The 15769-nt window shown below is 40.6% G+C and overlaps 1 protein-coding gene across 1 annotated transcript in view; it reads left to right on the plus strand.

Annotated features, from left to right (window-relative positions):
- The first annotated feature begins 4405 nt into the window (after window positions 1-4405).
- MGAT3 (beta-1,4-mannosyl-glycoprotein 4-beta-N-acetylglucosaminyltransferase) overlaps window positions 4406-15769 on the plus strand; it is an 84670-nt gene continuing 73306 nt past the window's right edge. Inside the window, exon 1 of the mRNA XM_063426394.1 lies at window positions 4406-4680. The gene's annotated coding sequence lies outside the window, so the exon portion shown is untranslated. The remainder of the gene's footprint in view (window positions 4681-15769) is intronic.

Genomic DNA, 15769 nt, shown 5'->3' on the forward strand with positions numbered 1-15769 from the left:
TAACCGCGGCAACGCTCAGAATCCCGCGAGAGGACCCGGCGGAGCTGCTGGATAGAGCTCCGCCGGTCCTCTCCTACCTCCCTCTCTCACACCCCAGCAAGCGGCCGCCTGGAAGTGTCTCTGGGTCGGTAAAGGGAGATCTTTGATCTCCCCACCGGCCCATGGAGACACACAGCAGGGCTGGCGCTCGGGTAGCGCTGGCCCTGCAGGAGCCGGCCGGGGAGATCCTGTGATCTCCCCGCCGGCCTCGGCCCCACGGCCATCGCAGCCCACCGGGCATTTGCCCGGTATGCCCGATGGCCAGTCCGGGCCTGGTATGTATATATCTATCAGTATGTATGTGTGTATGCATGTATGTCAGTATGCATGTATGTATGTCTGTATGTATGTGCGTATTTGTCTATCTGTATGTATGTGTGTGTCAGTAAGTATATATGTCAGTATGTATGTCTGTGTGAGTGTCAGCATGTGTATGTCAGTATGTATGTCTGTGTGTGTGTGTGTCAGTATGTATATATGTCTGTGTATGTCAGTATGTATGTGTGTGTATGTATGTATAAATCTATCAGTATGTATATGTGCATGTATGTCTGTGTGTGTGTGTATGTCAGTATGTATGTCTGTATGTATGTGTCTATTTGTATGTGTGTGTGTATGCCAGTATGTATATATGTCAGTATGTATGTATGTATGTATGTCTGTGTGTGTATGTCAGTATGTCTGTATGTATCTGTATATGTATATATCTATCTGTATGTTTGTGTGTGTGTGTGTGTATGTCTGTATGTATGTATATCAGTATGTATATGTATGTATGCCATTATGTATGTATGTATGTCAGTATTTATTTGTGTGTGTGTATCTGTATATCCTTATGCATGTGTATGTGTCTGTATATGTGTGTGTGTCTGTTTCAGTATGTGTGTGTTAGTATGTGTATATCTTTCTGTGTGTGTCTGTGTCCTTTTGTGTCTGTGTGTGTATTCCTGTGGGTGGGATTTGGAGGCGGGGCTTGGAGGCGGGCACCTGGGGGGCCCAGACCTTGAGCTGTGTTAGGGGCCCCACAATTTCTGATGGCGGTCCAGCATATTTGTGAACAGTATTTGAGAGAAATAGGGCTTTTGTGTACATAGAAAAAGTCTCAGACCTTTGAGTTCAGCTCATGAAAAATGAGGGAAAAAACAAAAATGTTGTGTTTATAATTTTGTTCAGTGTATTACTCCTTTGCCTGTACCAATCACCCTATATCAGTACCCAGTGGTACACATAAGTTGTTTAGCATTCTATACAATTGTTTATTTTCATTTTTAATAGCCGCATAGTCAGTCGATCCAGCTTGTTTCTCATATGTCTTTTTGTCCCACCACTGATTATCTCTCCTACTTATATGCTATAAAAATGTGCAGTATATCTGAAAGTCACGCCAATGATTTAACTGTCAGTATTTACTATGCTTGTGACTGCTGTCGTGGCTCAGCAAGCTTGTTGTTATTCTTTGCACAGCATAAATAAAGATTGACAAAAAATGATTTTGTTTGTTGGATTGTCAATTTAAAGGACAGTCTATCTGTTTGAAATATGAGTGACTATTGGTTACTTCACAGTAAAGCATCACATTTACCAGTTAGAACATGAAGTACCATGTAAATATACACAAAGTGGTGAACCACGCCCTGAGACAGTATATAAAAAATTGAAGTTTACATACACCCAGCAGAAGGAACTTTCCTGGGTGTAACTTAACAGAAAAATATAATAGTACAGCACAGTATAATTTATATCTCAATTAAATTAGCAATGGCAAAGGAGTACTCACACTTTATAGAGATAATATAGTTCTGTTTCTGTAGGCGTAGACGGTATAATTCCCGTCTGTGGATACAATAATGGAATCCAGGAGTCTTGGCTTCAAGCAATGGTATATGTAAAGAAACATAAACAAGAGACTCCAATTGTGCAATACAGTTATGCAGTGTGACAATGTATAGGTAAGTATCCTACCTACAATACCCAGAGCATGGACCTGCTCTGGTATATATAGGCTTGGGTGGAATAATCCCCACCTATGGATATGCTGGATGTCCAGGGAGCCAACTGGAATAAAAATTTAATAATATTCCAGGGACTGGATATAGTAAATTAAAATATGTACTTTATTAAACGGTGAATAATTTTAATTAAAAATAATTAAGAAAATACCAGTCCACAATGGAATTAGGAAAAATATCAGTCCACAAAGTGTGTGTTGCTCAGGCATTGCTAATTTAATTGAGATATGTATATTACATTGAGCTGCACTAATATATTTTTCTGTTTTGTTGTTAAGATACACCCTACGAAAGTTCCTTCTGCTGGCTGTATGTAAACATCATTTTTTCAATACTGTCTCTAAGCACACTTCACCACTTTGTATATTTGCCTGTTTGTCACAAGGTTGCGGGAACTCCTTGAGGGTGGATTGCTGCTACTAATTAGATAGAGAGCACCTTTTTAGATATTTGGTTTCTATAAAATACCATGTGCTTTAAACAACTACGGTCTTAATCTCGAACGATGTTTTTCACCCTTTTTCTACTAAAGGAGGAATACAAAAAGTTTGTGTCGCCTTCAAGGTGAAGTGAAAACATACAGAACTATATTTGAACTTATCTAGACGGTGCCCTGATATTTAACCTGGACCTAAAGGGAAACTCCAAAGTTAGTTTCACACCATTATAATACATTATACATTCCATACCTAATAAAATGGATACTTTCTTCTTGATATCCTTCTTCTGCAGATTTTCCAAGGTATCAGATCCTCCTTCACTTAATTTCAAACAATATTTTAACGTGATATTTTTGCGGTTCATTTCACATTAGCCATTCCATCTTTATTAATCTCTAGATTTGAATTTAAAATGATGGAGCAACTGGTGGAGGGTTGTACATTATCTAGCCCATTAACAGTGAAGCGGGAAAACTTGTCAGCCTTGTTTCAAATCTGCTACTTTCAAATAATACAATTCCTGTTTTAAAAGTGTAAGTGACAATGTCCAGCCCACCCTATAGAATAGGACACATTCAACCAGTCTATTCTGGAAAAACTAGTTTAATAAACTCAAAGAGAAGTGATGCTACATAGTAAAGTGCCTTTAATGACACTGTGTTACTTTAAATCCCAAATCTTTCTTGGTTAAATATACACAGCATCTGTAATTGTGGGTAGGTGCTAAAAAAATATTTCACAACATTTAGATTCTAACTTCCCAAATCCCCAAAGAGAAACCACAAGCTGAACGTTTTTGTTTTTTTGAAACTGCATCATTACATGTGTGTACATGTATGTTTAAAGCATGTGGGGGAGGGGATTAGTGAGGCGGTTTAATATAATTATGGTGATTGCTTCACTGTGCTTTAAACGGGCTCTGAGGTGTTTTCCTTTTGAGTCCCTTTTTTATTTGACTTGATTTTGCTTATCATGAGAGAAGAAGGCGTTGCAAACTGGACTGTAATAGGGAGAACAGACACTCTCCAGATAGGCTGGAAGCAAACACAAGGAGAGAGAGGGAGGGGGCATTGAGAGATGGGGGACATAGAGGGAGAGGGGGAGAGAATAGCTGGGGGATATTGAGACTACAGGGGCAGCTAGGTACAGGAAAAGACAGGCAGATTCTGAATCACCCAGCTGAGAGAGGCTTGGGAGAGAAAGGAGAGCGTTGTGATCTGCAGACAGCAAGCTCTTTATGCAGAGAGATACTGGAAGGAGACAGGATGCTAGAGATGTCACTGGACAGGGCCATTTAAAGGACAGCGTGTGAAGGGGACTGAGTGTGGGAGAGCGTTAAGGGACGGTGCATTAGAGAAGGGTTTAAAGGGGCACAGACTGAGCATACAATCAGGTACATAGCTGTGCGTGCTACAGGGAAGGCACACACACACATTGGGGAGGGACACATCAAACAAGATAAATACAGAGAGACGCTGCTGCAAGGAGAGAGTGCAGAGAGTGGGTCTCTCTGCTCTGTGAGGGCTCTCACTTTCGTAGGAGGCAGTTTGGAAGGAGATCCACACACATAGAGAGGCTGCTCTGCTCTCCATAGATGAAGTCAGCTGCCCCTGCTTTCTATTGAGGGAGTCTCAGCTGCCCTTGCTCTCCACATTGGGAGTCTCAACAGCCCTGCTGTCCTTTGAGGGGTCTCTGTTGCCTCTGCTTTCCACTCAAGGAGTCTCAGCTTCCTTGCTCTCCACACAGAGGGTCTCTGCTGCCCCCTGCTCTTCAGAGAGAAGGTCTCAGCTGCCCCCTACTCTCCACAGAGGGGGTCTCAGCAGCCTGGGATAGAGAAGGCGTGTGTGAGAGAGAGAGAGTGCAGGAGCCAGGCGCAGAGATACAGCAGCAGGACCCACAGACTGATAGAGAGCCTTTCTTTGTTTATTTGCTGCAGTAGCTGATAGCAGAATCTGGCATTACAAGGACACACATGCTATAGCTGTCTGTGCCAGGCTGCCCCGGGAGCCCAGTGATCAGCCCAGGTTTGGGGATGGGGACACAGGCCGGGGGTCTCCCCAGGATGAGGCGGGGGCTGTTGGACTGGAGCCCGGGCTGTGCTGTGTGCTACTGACTCCTGGACTATCTCATCACCAACCCCCAACCCCGAGCAGACCAAGGATCCGCCGCCTGGGACTCAATCTCTGCAATGGGTGAGTAGGGGGCTCCTGATGGGGGCTAAAGGGGTGGATCTGGAGATGAGAATGCAAGGGAGGGATAGAAAATTGTTACATTCCCACCTCCACAAACACCATCCATGGTCTCTCTACAGCTCCATCCTGGAAGATTATGATGCCTCATCATCAGTGCAGCTTTATTATACAAATAATGTCTACAGTCATGATTTAGTCGTTATTTTGTTTGATCAGCCTTGCTGGAACATCTTCCATCCATATATACCCCCCACACACACATACCTACACATCCATACATATAATATGATGTGTAACTGTTCTATATGTCTTTAATTCAGTATCCTGATCATGACATCATTGGCCTAACAGTGCGATATGGTATTAATCACAATATCCTGTGAGAATAGATTCATCGTTGCAGATTCATTTCCATAGAGCTTCATGTCTTATCAAGGCATACATTGGGATTTAACTGTATAGAATCCTGGTAGAATCCTGCATATTGCAACATTGCATCTTCAGACTCCTGGGGGTGTTCAATACAAGGTATACGCACAGATGGCCTTTTCTTATATAGATTCGGCACATTATCTTGCCTTTAATCTTGAATATAAGCCTATCATGCACAATATCCGCAATAAGTTACTGCAGGAGGAATTCACCCCTCCCTATTATGGGCCAAAACAATGCTGATCTTGTATGACCTTGTGATGAAGGTGCTATAATGCATCCTATGAAATAACTCACTTTCTATTAACCCAATCACTGCCCCATACAGTGTCTCATTTCTCAGGCAGTGTGACATAGTAATCCATTGAGGGCCTTTCAAATCCTCTCAACACATCAATTCCTATTTAAACCAATTGAAAATAGACCACTTACAGCTTTTTACAGTTCACCATAACATAGGGCATTTTAATAAGCAGGTATTGCAGATACTGCTTTGCAGAGGCCAAATCAGTACTGGTACCATGAAATGGATGAAAGTCAACTGAACTTTTGCCTTGCGTTTTGTACCTCTAGCCTAAATTAAAGGAAGATGGATGAGTTGGTTGACAAGCTTAAAGGGACACTGTAGGCTCCTTAACATTTTATCCCATTGAATTGGTTATATTGTCTGGTGTCCCACGGCCCTTTTATCAGTGTTAAACCATTTTTAAACAACTCAACAGTAAATAAGGTTTTTAGCCACCTGTAGCTCACCACCACTAAATGCATTACTAAATCAGAGATTACACACTTCCTTCTAGCCATACCAATTCATACCAGAAATGTGAGTTGTGATATGCTGAAAGTAGTCAGCTGACACTCTCAGCCAATCAGAGTCACCCATTGCTGCTCAGGCTAATGCTTCCTTAGTACCATAAGCAGCACAGAGGGGATGGCTGCTGGGGGCACTCTTTTATCATTAAACCATTTTAACACTGTATGGATGGATGTTGGCAGAAACACTCCAGATACTATAACAACCACTTCAATAAGATAAAGAACTTACACTGCCTACAGTGTCCCTAAGGATGGCATATTTAGATTGTGAGCTTGTTTCATTCGTTTGCAGGGCCCTCTTTACTTACTAATTCAATACGTGTCTTGCTTCCTATTGTACAGCACTGCAGAATACGTTGGCTCTATATAAATAATTGAAATTGCATCCTTGCAGTTCATTTGAATAGTGAATTAAGGTCTTGTAGGCATTGTCCTGTTGCACATGGGGTTAACACAGCTGTAATTTAGCACTTCATATTTTTAATATACCTGCATCTAGCTGCCATGTACAGAGTCTTATGAACAGCAGAATCCCTCCCCTTCCCTCACGCTAGCGAGACTGAAAGTGACTGACGTTTAGTCATCAGCACCTGTTGGGATCGTTCATTGGGGCGGGGGGGGCTAAACCATTTAGGGCCCTGAATGTCCCCAGTTCATTGGGTGAGCATATAAGCATCAAAATGAAACACACTAATAAAACCGCTTAAAACTTGTAACTCAAAATCAGAAAACCCCTTATTATATGGTGTGGACTTTTTAGCCAGCATCAGACATTTCATTGCGAATGTGGCAGGGTAAACTTATTAATAGATTAGCATGGACAGAATTGCCATCTGCACGGTTAAAAATATCACAGGACTTGCATGAGGATTGCCTTCTTCAGTTTTATATTCAATTCACAGGTATTATAAATTCTTTAACCACATTTTACATAATGTGAAAATGTCACCATTAACTATTAGAATACTGACTAACTATGGTTCTATGTAGATCTGTGAGTGCACTATATTGTACCCAAAACTGAGATGTTTGCAGCTCCCTCAATGTATCCATCAATGTAATCCAATTATTGCATCATGGGTGAGGTCACTTGAATCAGGAGCTCCTAGAAACAATAGATAATGTAGGTTAGGAAAAAAATAAATAAATGTTATGTCAAGTACAAAAAAACAAAGCAATCATAGGGTAACCAAGAGTATCCAAATCAACCACATTAGCTACTAGGGTGCACTAGTTTGGGGGGACACAGTACCAGACATCACAGGTAAATCAAAGACATGTGTATGCTGCTCTACTTCCAGTGGGTCATTTCAATAAATTTACAAAACCCACACTTCTTTGATGCCCACGATGCAACTAGTCCTCATAGGAGTGGTTGTCATAATGCTATGTTTGTACTTTTCTAAACTAATCACTTGTTGAGATTGATCTTTATATTTTTGGATAATCAGTAATGAAAGGCAAGAATGTCAGGGCATTGCATAGCAAAATGGAAATAGTATAGGGTAATTAATATGATCAAAATGTCATCACTTACGCAAGACTCATCTTTGCTTTAAATTTGAGGTTTACAAAAAGGAAGAGGAAAAGAAACAACATCTAAGCCTTGTACTCTATATGAAGCATTGCTTTTAGTAGTGGGTTAATCAAAGAAATGATCATTTTATAGGCAAATGATTGGCTCGCCGAAGAGCAAAGATCGCATGACGACTATAACAAAGTATTTTTTTTATTTTTTTTTAAACTTTATTCCCGAGGAAGTCAACCATGTATACCAATGAAATGTGCTGGGTTTTAATTTACTGCAGTCACTAATTTGTGATCACTGCCTGTGTGGACTACCTCCCCACCCTCCTCTTAAATAGGATACCATTCTCTTTGTGCAATTTTGAGTTTTTACCCTGGAAGGTCAAGATTGACAATGGCTGCTATCTGTTTACGTGAGTAATCATTACATGATATCTGCAAGGCATCATTTAAACTACGTTTTCAGCAAATATGTTTTCAAGAGGAAAAAAATCCCTATGCACACTCAAATGGTGATGTACTTTGCAAAAACATATTTTTTGACGTATTGACGTATTTATGTCAACGGACCCTAAAAAGGAGTTTAGTCAGTGGTTTGACTGAATACTTTTTAGCCAGTTATAACTATTTCTAAATCCATTTTCATTAAGTATCATCTTGTTCTTTTATTCAATTTTTAAGCTTCTACAAGTGGAAATCTTAAATCCTAAATGTTTTTGAGACAGCTAAAATGTGTTGTATTGGCATTTAGGGGTTTAAGCTGTATTAGTATAGGGTCATACATGTACACATACATACATTCTGTTTGGAAAAAAGATGTGAAATTTTAAACTATTCCAGCAAGTTACTGGAGCTGAGTGAATGAAAAATGCTAATTTAAAACTGGGGTTAAATAGTAACTTACATTTTAAAGATTCTATCATCTTGGGACTGGTTAACAAATATGTGCTATAGTTCACTCTTTCAAATTGTCATCACTTTGCTCTTTCTTCCCCACCCCCAAACTTCCTTTCTGTACTTTGTTTTTTCAACACGGTTTCTTCTCTGTGTTTTAACATTGCTTTTGCCAGAAAGCACAATGCATTTGTTTTATCAGATTTGTGTTCCCCCAGCTTTCTCCCCTTGTAAATTTTTTTTATTTTATTTTATTTCTTGTGATTGCTACTACTTTACATAAAAAAAGCATCCTATGCTATATAATTAACTGAAAACAAACACATTTATGCACGTAGGAACTATGCAAGACAAGAACCCATTTGAAAAGAGTGTATAAGTGATCTGCAGCTCTACAAATTCTTTCTGGAAATATAAAAGCGCCCAATAGGTAATTATCCCACAAACCTATTATAGTATCAGTGGACAGGGCTGTCTTAGCAGAATTATGACCCTGCCTACACAACCCACCGGAATGTAAATGTAAATTATCAATAACATTAAACTTGTACTTACTTCCAGCTAAATCAGTGTTTAGACATTACAAAACATGCTGTAGAACAGTGATTAATCCACACAAACCTTTTGTAGGTAGCAGGGGAAGGTAACGTACATGGACTGTTGGAAATATTAGAAGAACTTTATTATAGCTTTTTTTTTTTTTTTTTATCATTCTTTATTTTTGCATTGACAGACAATACAGCTTGTAAGCAGTACTTGGGCTTGTGCAAAAGCCGAGCTTCAAAAGGTACAATGGCATTTCAATGATACAGAAAGAAGATGATGGTTTTGTTAGAAATACATTTGATGTTCGGAAGCCTCATCTTTTCTTTCTTTGTTATTTTTCTTGAGGCCGCAGTTCGTCAATGTTTTTTAATTTTTATACAAACAATAAAAATTCAAAACCGGAAAACACCGTAATAGGTGTATTCCTTGAGGTAAAAGGTAACTCTAGAATTTTGGTATGTAACCTGTTAATCTTTTTTTTTTTTTTTATTAACATTCTTTATTTATCGGTTTTGTGGTTATATCAATAGTCAAGGGAAGGGATACAGAGAGTAATAGGGGTGGGGGGTGGGGGGGGGGTGGGGTGGAGTACCACAGTTCCATCCACTCAGGTTTGTACCGACGTAGGGTTCGTTATGGATTGTTGTAGTACAGCGGTGAATGTTGAAAATTACAAAGATAGCCATCAATCATTGATACCTTATTTATTTGCAGTTGTGGGTCTACGGTTGTATTGTCCGGTGCACCTTCAGTGCGGTGGAGTTATTGAGGTAGGGTTTATTATAGCTTTGCAACTTCTGTGTGTTGATTTTGTCTTGCTTATGTACAATCAGTAAGTGTAAGTTGTTTTTATCAAGGTCAAGATATGTATTCGCAACAGGAAGATCACATGTACAGAAAACAGCTGACAGTGAGATGATTAGTCCACCTAAACGTTTTAACAAAGCAGATCGGAAGGTTCTGAATAAATCTCACGGAATAATATATTGAAAAGTTGGCAAGGCTATGGGGCCCCTGTGCATGTGGGGCCAACAGGCAGCTGCCCAGCGTGACCGTGCATTATTATTATTATTATTTATTGCCATTTATATAGAGCCAACAGATTCCCTAGTGCTTTACAATATTAGAAGAGTGGGAGGATTTAACTATAAATAGGACAATTACAAGAAAACTTACAGGAACGATAGGTTGAAGAGGACCCTGCTCAAACGAGCTTAGTCTATAGGAGGTGGAGTGTAAAACACATTAGGACAGGAAATAGCAATCAAAATAGGTTGGAGTGAAGCAGAGCTGGAGTAGAGAGTAGAGTTCTGCCCTTTAGGAGAGAGCAAGAGACAGGTAGGTTACTCTGGGAGGCCATAAGCGTTAAGGCACTTCTTAAATGATTGAAGACTAGGGGAGAGTCTGATGTGGTAGGCAAACTATTCCAAAAGAAGGGAGCCACCCGCAAGAAGTCCTGCAAGCGTAAGTTGGCCGTACGGGTACGAGCAGCGGACAGGAGAAGGTCACGGGCAGAGAGAGACCGAGCAGGGGCATACCTATGGATCTGTGTAGAGATATATATGAGGGGCTTGAATTGGTCAATGCTTTATAGGTATGGGTTAGCACCTCGAACTCCTATAGCTTACAGGAATCCAATGTAAGGACTGACAGAGGGGTGCGGTGTGAGAGGACCGACTAGAGAGGAAAATCAGTCTGGTGGCAGCATTCATTACAGACTCTAGCGGGGCAATACGTATAGTCTTTTTGGGAAGACCAATTAGAAGAGGGTTACAATAATCCATGTGGGAAATTACTGGAGCATGGACAAGCTCTTTAGTAGCATGTTGCGTAAGAAAGGGACGGATGCAGGCTATGTTTTTAAGATGGAATCTACAGGATTTGGTAACATGCTGGATGTGAGGCTCATAGGTAAGGCCAGAGTCAAGTAGGACACCAAGACAGCGTGCTTGCAAGGATGGACTGATGTGTATTCCACTGACTTCAAGGGAGAGCGAAAGAGGAGGATCAGTATTGGGAGGAGGAAAGACAAGAAGTTCAGTTTTAGAGAGATTTAATTTTAGAAAGCGGGAGGACATCCAGTCAGAGATGGAGGAAATCAAGCAGTCACATGTTGCAGAACGGCAGGGGAGAGGTCCGGGGAGGAGAGATATAACTGGGTGTCATCAGCGTACAGGTGGTAGTGGAATCCACATGAGGCAATAAGTTTGCCAAGAGAGGCCGTATAAAGAGAAAAAAGAAGAGGACCAAGGACGTAGCCTTGGGGAACTCCAACCGAGACAGGACGAAGGGATGAGGTATCATTAGAAAAGGAGACACTGAATGAGTGTTGGGAGAGATAAGAGGAAAACCATGGGAGGACAAACTCAAAGAGACCAAATGATTGAAGAGTTTGAAGAAGGAGAGCATGATAAACAGTGTCAAAGGCAGCAGAGAGGTCAAGTAGAATTAGTATGGAGTAGTGGCCTTTGGATTTAGCTGCTATTAGGTCATTAGTAACTTTAATAAGAGCAGTGTCAGTAGAGTGGAGGGAGCGGAAGCCAGATTGAAGAGGGTCAAGGAGAAAGTTGGAATTGAGGAAGTCAGACATACGGGTAAAGACAAGTCTTTCCAGAAGCTTTGAAGAAAAAGGGAGCAGGGATATGGGACGGTAGTTAGAGGAGGTGGACGGGTCGATGGATGTTTTTTTCAGGATAGGTATTACAGTAGCATGTTTAAGGTCAACAGGGACAATGCCAGAAGAGAGAGAGAGCAGTTGAAGATGTGTGTTAAGGAAGGCACAAGACAAGGGGAGAGAGAGATCTGATAAGGTGAGACGGGACAGGATCAAGTGGGCAAGAGGTGGGGCAAGAGGAAAGGAGAAGAACAGCCACCTCTTGTACAGTAGCAGGGGAGAAAGTCTGAAGGGTAGGAAAGGCATGATTTATGTGTGGTTGAGAAAGAGAAAGGCAGGGTGGGGAGAATTCTTTCCTTAGCTGTTCAATCTTGTCGTTAAAGTAGCATGCAAAGCTCTCAGCTGTAAGGTCAGTTTGAGGGTGGCCACAGCAGGGCGCAGAAGAGAGTTAAAGGTGTCAAAGAGACGCCTGGAATTGCGGAAGCATGAACTAACGAGAGAGGAAAAGTATGACTGGCAAGGGCAAGGGCTGCGCTGTATGAACACAATATGAATCTATAATGGAGAAAGTCTGACTGGGTGCAAGTCTTCCTCCAGAAGCGTTCAGCACAACGGGAGCATCTTTGCAGGTAGCGTGTTGATTTAGTATGTCACGGCTGGGGGCGTGTCCTCTCGAGGTGCATGTTTGGAGCGGGGCAATGAAAAAGGAGCATTAACACAGCCCTGTCAGAGGAACAATAAAAAAGTGTGAGTGTGTTAATATTAGAGGGAAACAAAAACAAAAATCAAGATTTATTGAAGGTGCCAAATAGGTACATACACACAGAACTCCAATAAGTCTCCTTTCTCCCCATTGAGAACAATAATATAATCACATACATAATAGAGTAAGTAGAAATGTATTAAAAATCCTCTTCTCCTTTAGAGACAGCAGATCCCAGTACCTCAAAACTAAAATAAAACAAGAAGATAACCATGTTTACAAATCATCATGCATTGTTGTATATTAAAACAAACTAACGTGTATTGGTTACAAATCACACTCTTACACTTTAACAATATAGCAATCCATCCAGCTACAGGTTACTTTTTTTGTGTCAGGTCTGCTTGTCAAGTTGCACTTACGGGGTAATTTTAAAATGCCAACCAAACTGGATACATAAACAATTTAGGCTATTTGACCTTAAAGGAACACAGTAGCCACCAGAACAACTACAGCTTAAACAGCTTAAACTTCCTTTACCTCCTTGTTTGCTTAGCTCACTGGATGAAAACTCAAAAGGCAGCAATTGCTCAGGCCACCTGCATTGCAAAATCTTCTCATTGAGCTGCATGGGGAAGTCTGTGATTGGACAGTCACAGAAAGCCTGGGTGGAGTTAGAAGGAGAGGGCCTGTAAAGGCTGCAGACAGCAGATCTGCAGTGCAAACTGTTTTTAGATATATCCCCCAATGACAATATTTCACAAAGCTACAACTCCTTGCAATGAAGCACTCACAGTGCTCTTCCTGGGAACATAACAAAAACAGAAACTGGGAAACCATGGGACATGGGTCTCAAATAAGAACTGCTCTGTCATATTCAGAACAGTCAGGATATGCTCCATACCTGTTATGTCATCCAGGAAATGGAAGCAATGCAATATCACTGTGTTCACTGTTCTTGAATATATTTCTGAGTGAGAATTACTGAGTGTGTTGGGCCTGTTTGACTGGCCCAACACAAACTCTGTGACAACTCTGAAAACAAAGTGAATTTAAAATGAATTTAAAACTTTAAAGGGTTACTCCAACCATCATGACCACATCGCTGATTTGAAGTGGTCATGGTGGTAGGAGTGAGTATGTGCAGTGTGTCTGCTTGAAACACTGTGCATATACAGATATTTTAATTGTGTGCTGGGGGCTAGTTACACCCCCAGCACGTGTGACACTGAATGCTGACAACAAACGTTACCCCACAGTGCCAAATAGGGCATATTGCACTGCTCACTCCCTCACAAAAGGGTTATGGTACCTTTACTTCAACATGGCCAAGCTGAAAACCTGGATGAATTTAAGATTTTTCTCCTGTTTCGCTTTTTTGGCCTAAAAATTTAAATTCACTTTAAATTCGCAGTAAGTCCATGTAACATTTGGGGAACTCACTCGAAACAGGTTTGGGCTTCACAAATTTGGTGCAGTTGTGCTTGCTTTTTAAAAATAAAATAAAAAATAAGGGGATAGTTTGATGAGCTCTAATTTTAGGTCAGCTCCTTTATGAGCTACAGAATATCAAGTCATATAGAACATCCCTCTTGGAGCACTGGCACAAGGACATCTTCCGGCCTTGCATTGCAGCTAAATGAAGTCGACCCCTTCTACGATAAGAGCAACCTTTAGGTTAAATATTATCAACAATCTACCTATGTTATGCAATGTTGCAGGTGACTCAACATTGCAAAACCTTTTGAAGAGAGATAGGAACATATATATATAGTTTTACATTAATCTGTAGGAGATTTAGAAGCGTCATAACACTTTCATACATACACATTTATTACAAGGTGACATAACAAAGTTTGCAAGTCAATAATCTAAACATACAGAGTTTCTGTTGTAGCGACCACAAATCTAGCCTGGATGTTCTGCTAACTTTAATTAATTCCATGCTAAAATAAAAAGTGTAAAAAGGCATAAAAAAAGTTTCAGCCAACAAATTCTAAAATGAAATGTTTTAAAGAAATAAAAAATTTCAACCATTTCAGGGTTATTTACTGTGAATTTAAAGTCAGTTTACAAAGAATTAAAAATTTTGAGCCACACATAGTCAAATCAAAAATAGAACTAAATTGTAGAAGCTTTCCAAAATCACCTATTATGGCCTAAACATTGAAATTCTATTTGAATTCTGAACTTTTTCACAATTTAGTAAATAACTAAATAAATGTGCATTTAGTAAGGTTCTCGTCATACCCCAACTTGATAAAAATGATTTTTGAATGTTGTACTCATTTACTGACCTGATGATAAATATTGCATGGGCAGCACCCAACTTTTGGGCTGCCAACCTTTTTAAATCTTTTTGATTGCCTTTCTCAATTACCATGCTGCCATACGGGTAACCCTTTCACATTATGACTCAACCCATTGTATCTGTGTTTCCCTATTTTGTTGAATGTGTAAAATGGGCATACTCAATAGAACAGTGAGCAGTGGCTGCATACAACAGCTTTATTGTGTGTGGGTATGCTGTCCTCTGTTCCTTGAATGAGAAATGACTTAGTCTATGTAAGTGGGAAGTCAAACAGGCCCAACACACTCAGTAATTCTCACTCAGAAATATATTCAAGAACAGTGAACACAGTGATATTGCATTGCTTCCATTTCCTGGATGACATAACAGGTATGGAGCATATCCTGACTGTTCTGAATATGACAGAGCAGTTCTTATTTGAGACCCATGTCCCATGGTTTCCCAGTTTCTGTTTTTGTTATGTTCCCAGGAAGAGCACTGTGAGTGCTTCATTGCAAGGAGTTGTAGCTTTGTGAAATATTGTCATTGGGGGATATATCTAAAAACAGTTTGCACTGCAGATCTGCTGTCTGCAGCCTTTACAGGCCCTCTCCTTCTAACTCCACCTAGGCTTTCTGTGACTGTCCAATCACAGACTTCCCCATGCAGCTCAATGAGAAGATTTTGCAATGCGGGTGGCCTGAGCAATTGCTGCCTTTTGAGTTTTCATCCAGTGAGCTAAGCAAACAAGGAGGTAAAGGAATTGGTTGTCTGATTGACAGCCAGAGGGGCTGTCATTTATAAAAGTGCCAATTTCTATTGAAATCTGCATTAAAAAAATTAAAGGGACACTACAGTCACCAGAAAAAACTACAGCTTTTTAAATTTGTTCTAGTGAGTAGAATCATTACCTTCAGGCTTTTTGCCGTAAACACTGTCTTTTCAGATAAAAAACAATGTTTACATTGCAGCCTAGTGATAACTTTACTGATAACTTCACTGGCCACTCCTAAGTTGGCTGTTAGAGATCCTTCCTGGGTCATGGCTGCCTAAAATGCATCCAAACACTCAGTGTCTCCTCCCTCTGCATGCAGACACTGAACTTTTCTCATAGAGATTCATTTATACGAGGAGATGCTGATTGGCCAGGGCTGTGTTTGAATCATGCTGGCTCTGCCCCTGATCTGCCTCCTTGTCAATCTCAGCCAATCCTATGGGGAAGCATTGTGATTGGCTTAGGCTACCACTTCTGATGATATCAGCACAC

The sequence above is a fragment of the Pelobates fuscus genome, chromosome 7 (genome assembly GCF_036172605.1).
Source record: "Pelobates fuscus isolate aPelFus1 chromosome 7, aPelFus1.pri, whole genome shotgun sequence".
Lineage (NCBI taxonomy): Eukaryota > Metazoa > Chordata > Amphibia > Anura > Pelobatidae > Pelobates > Pelobates fuscus.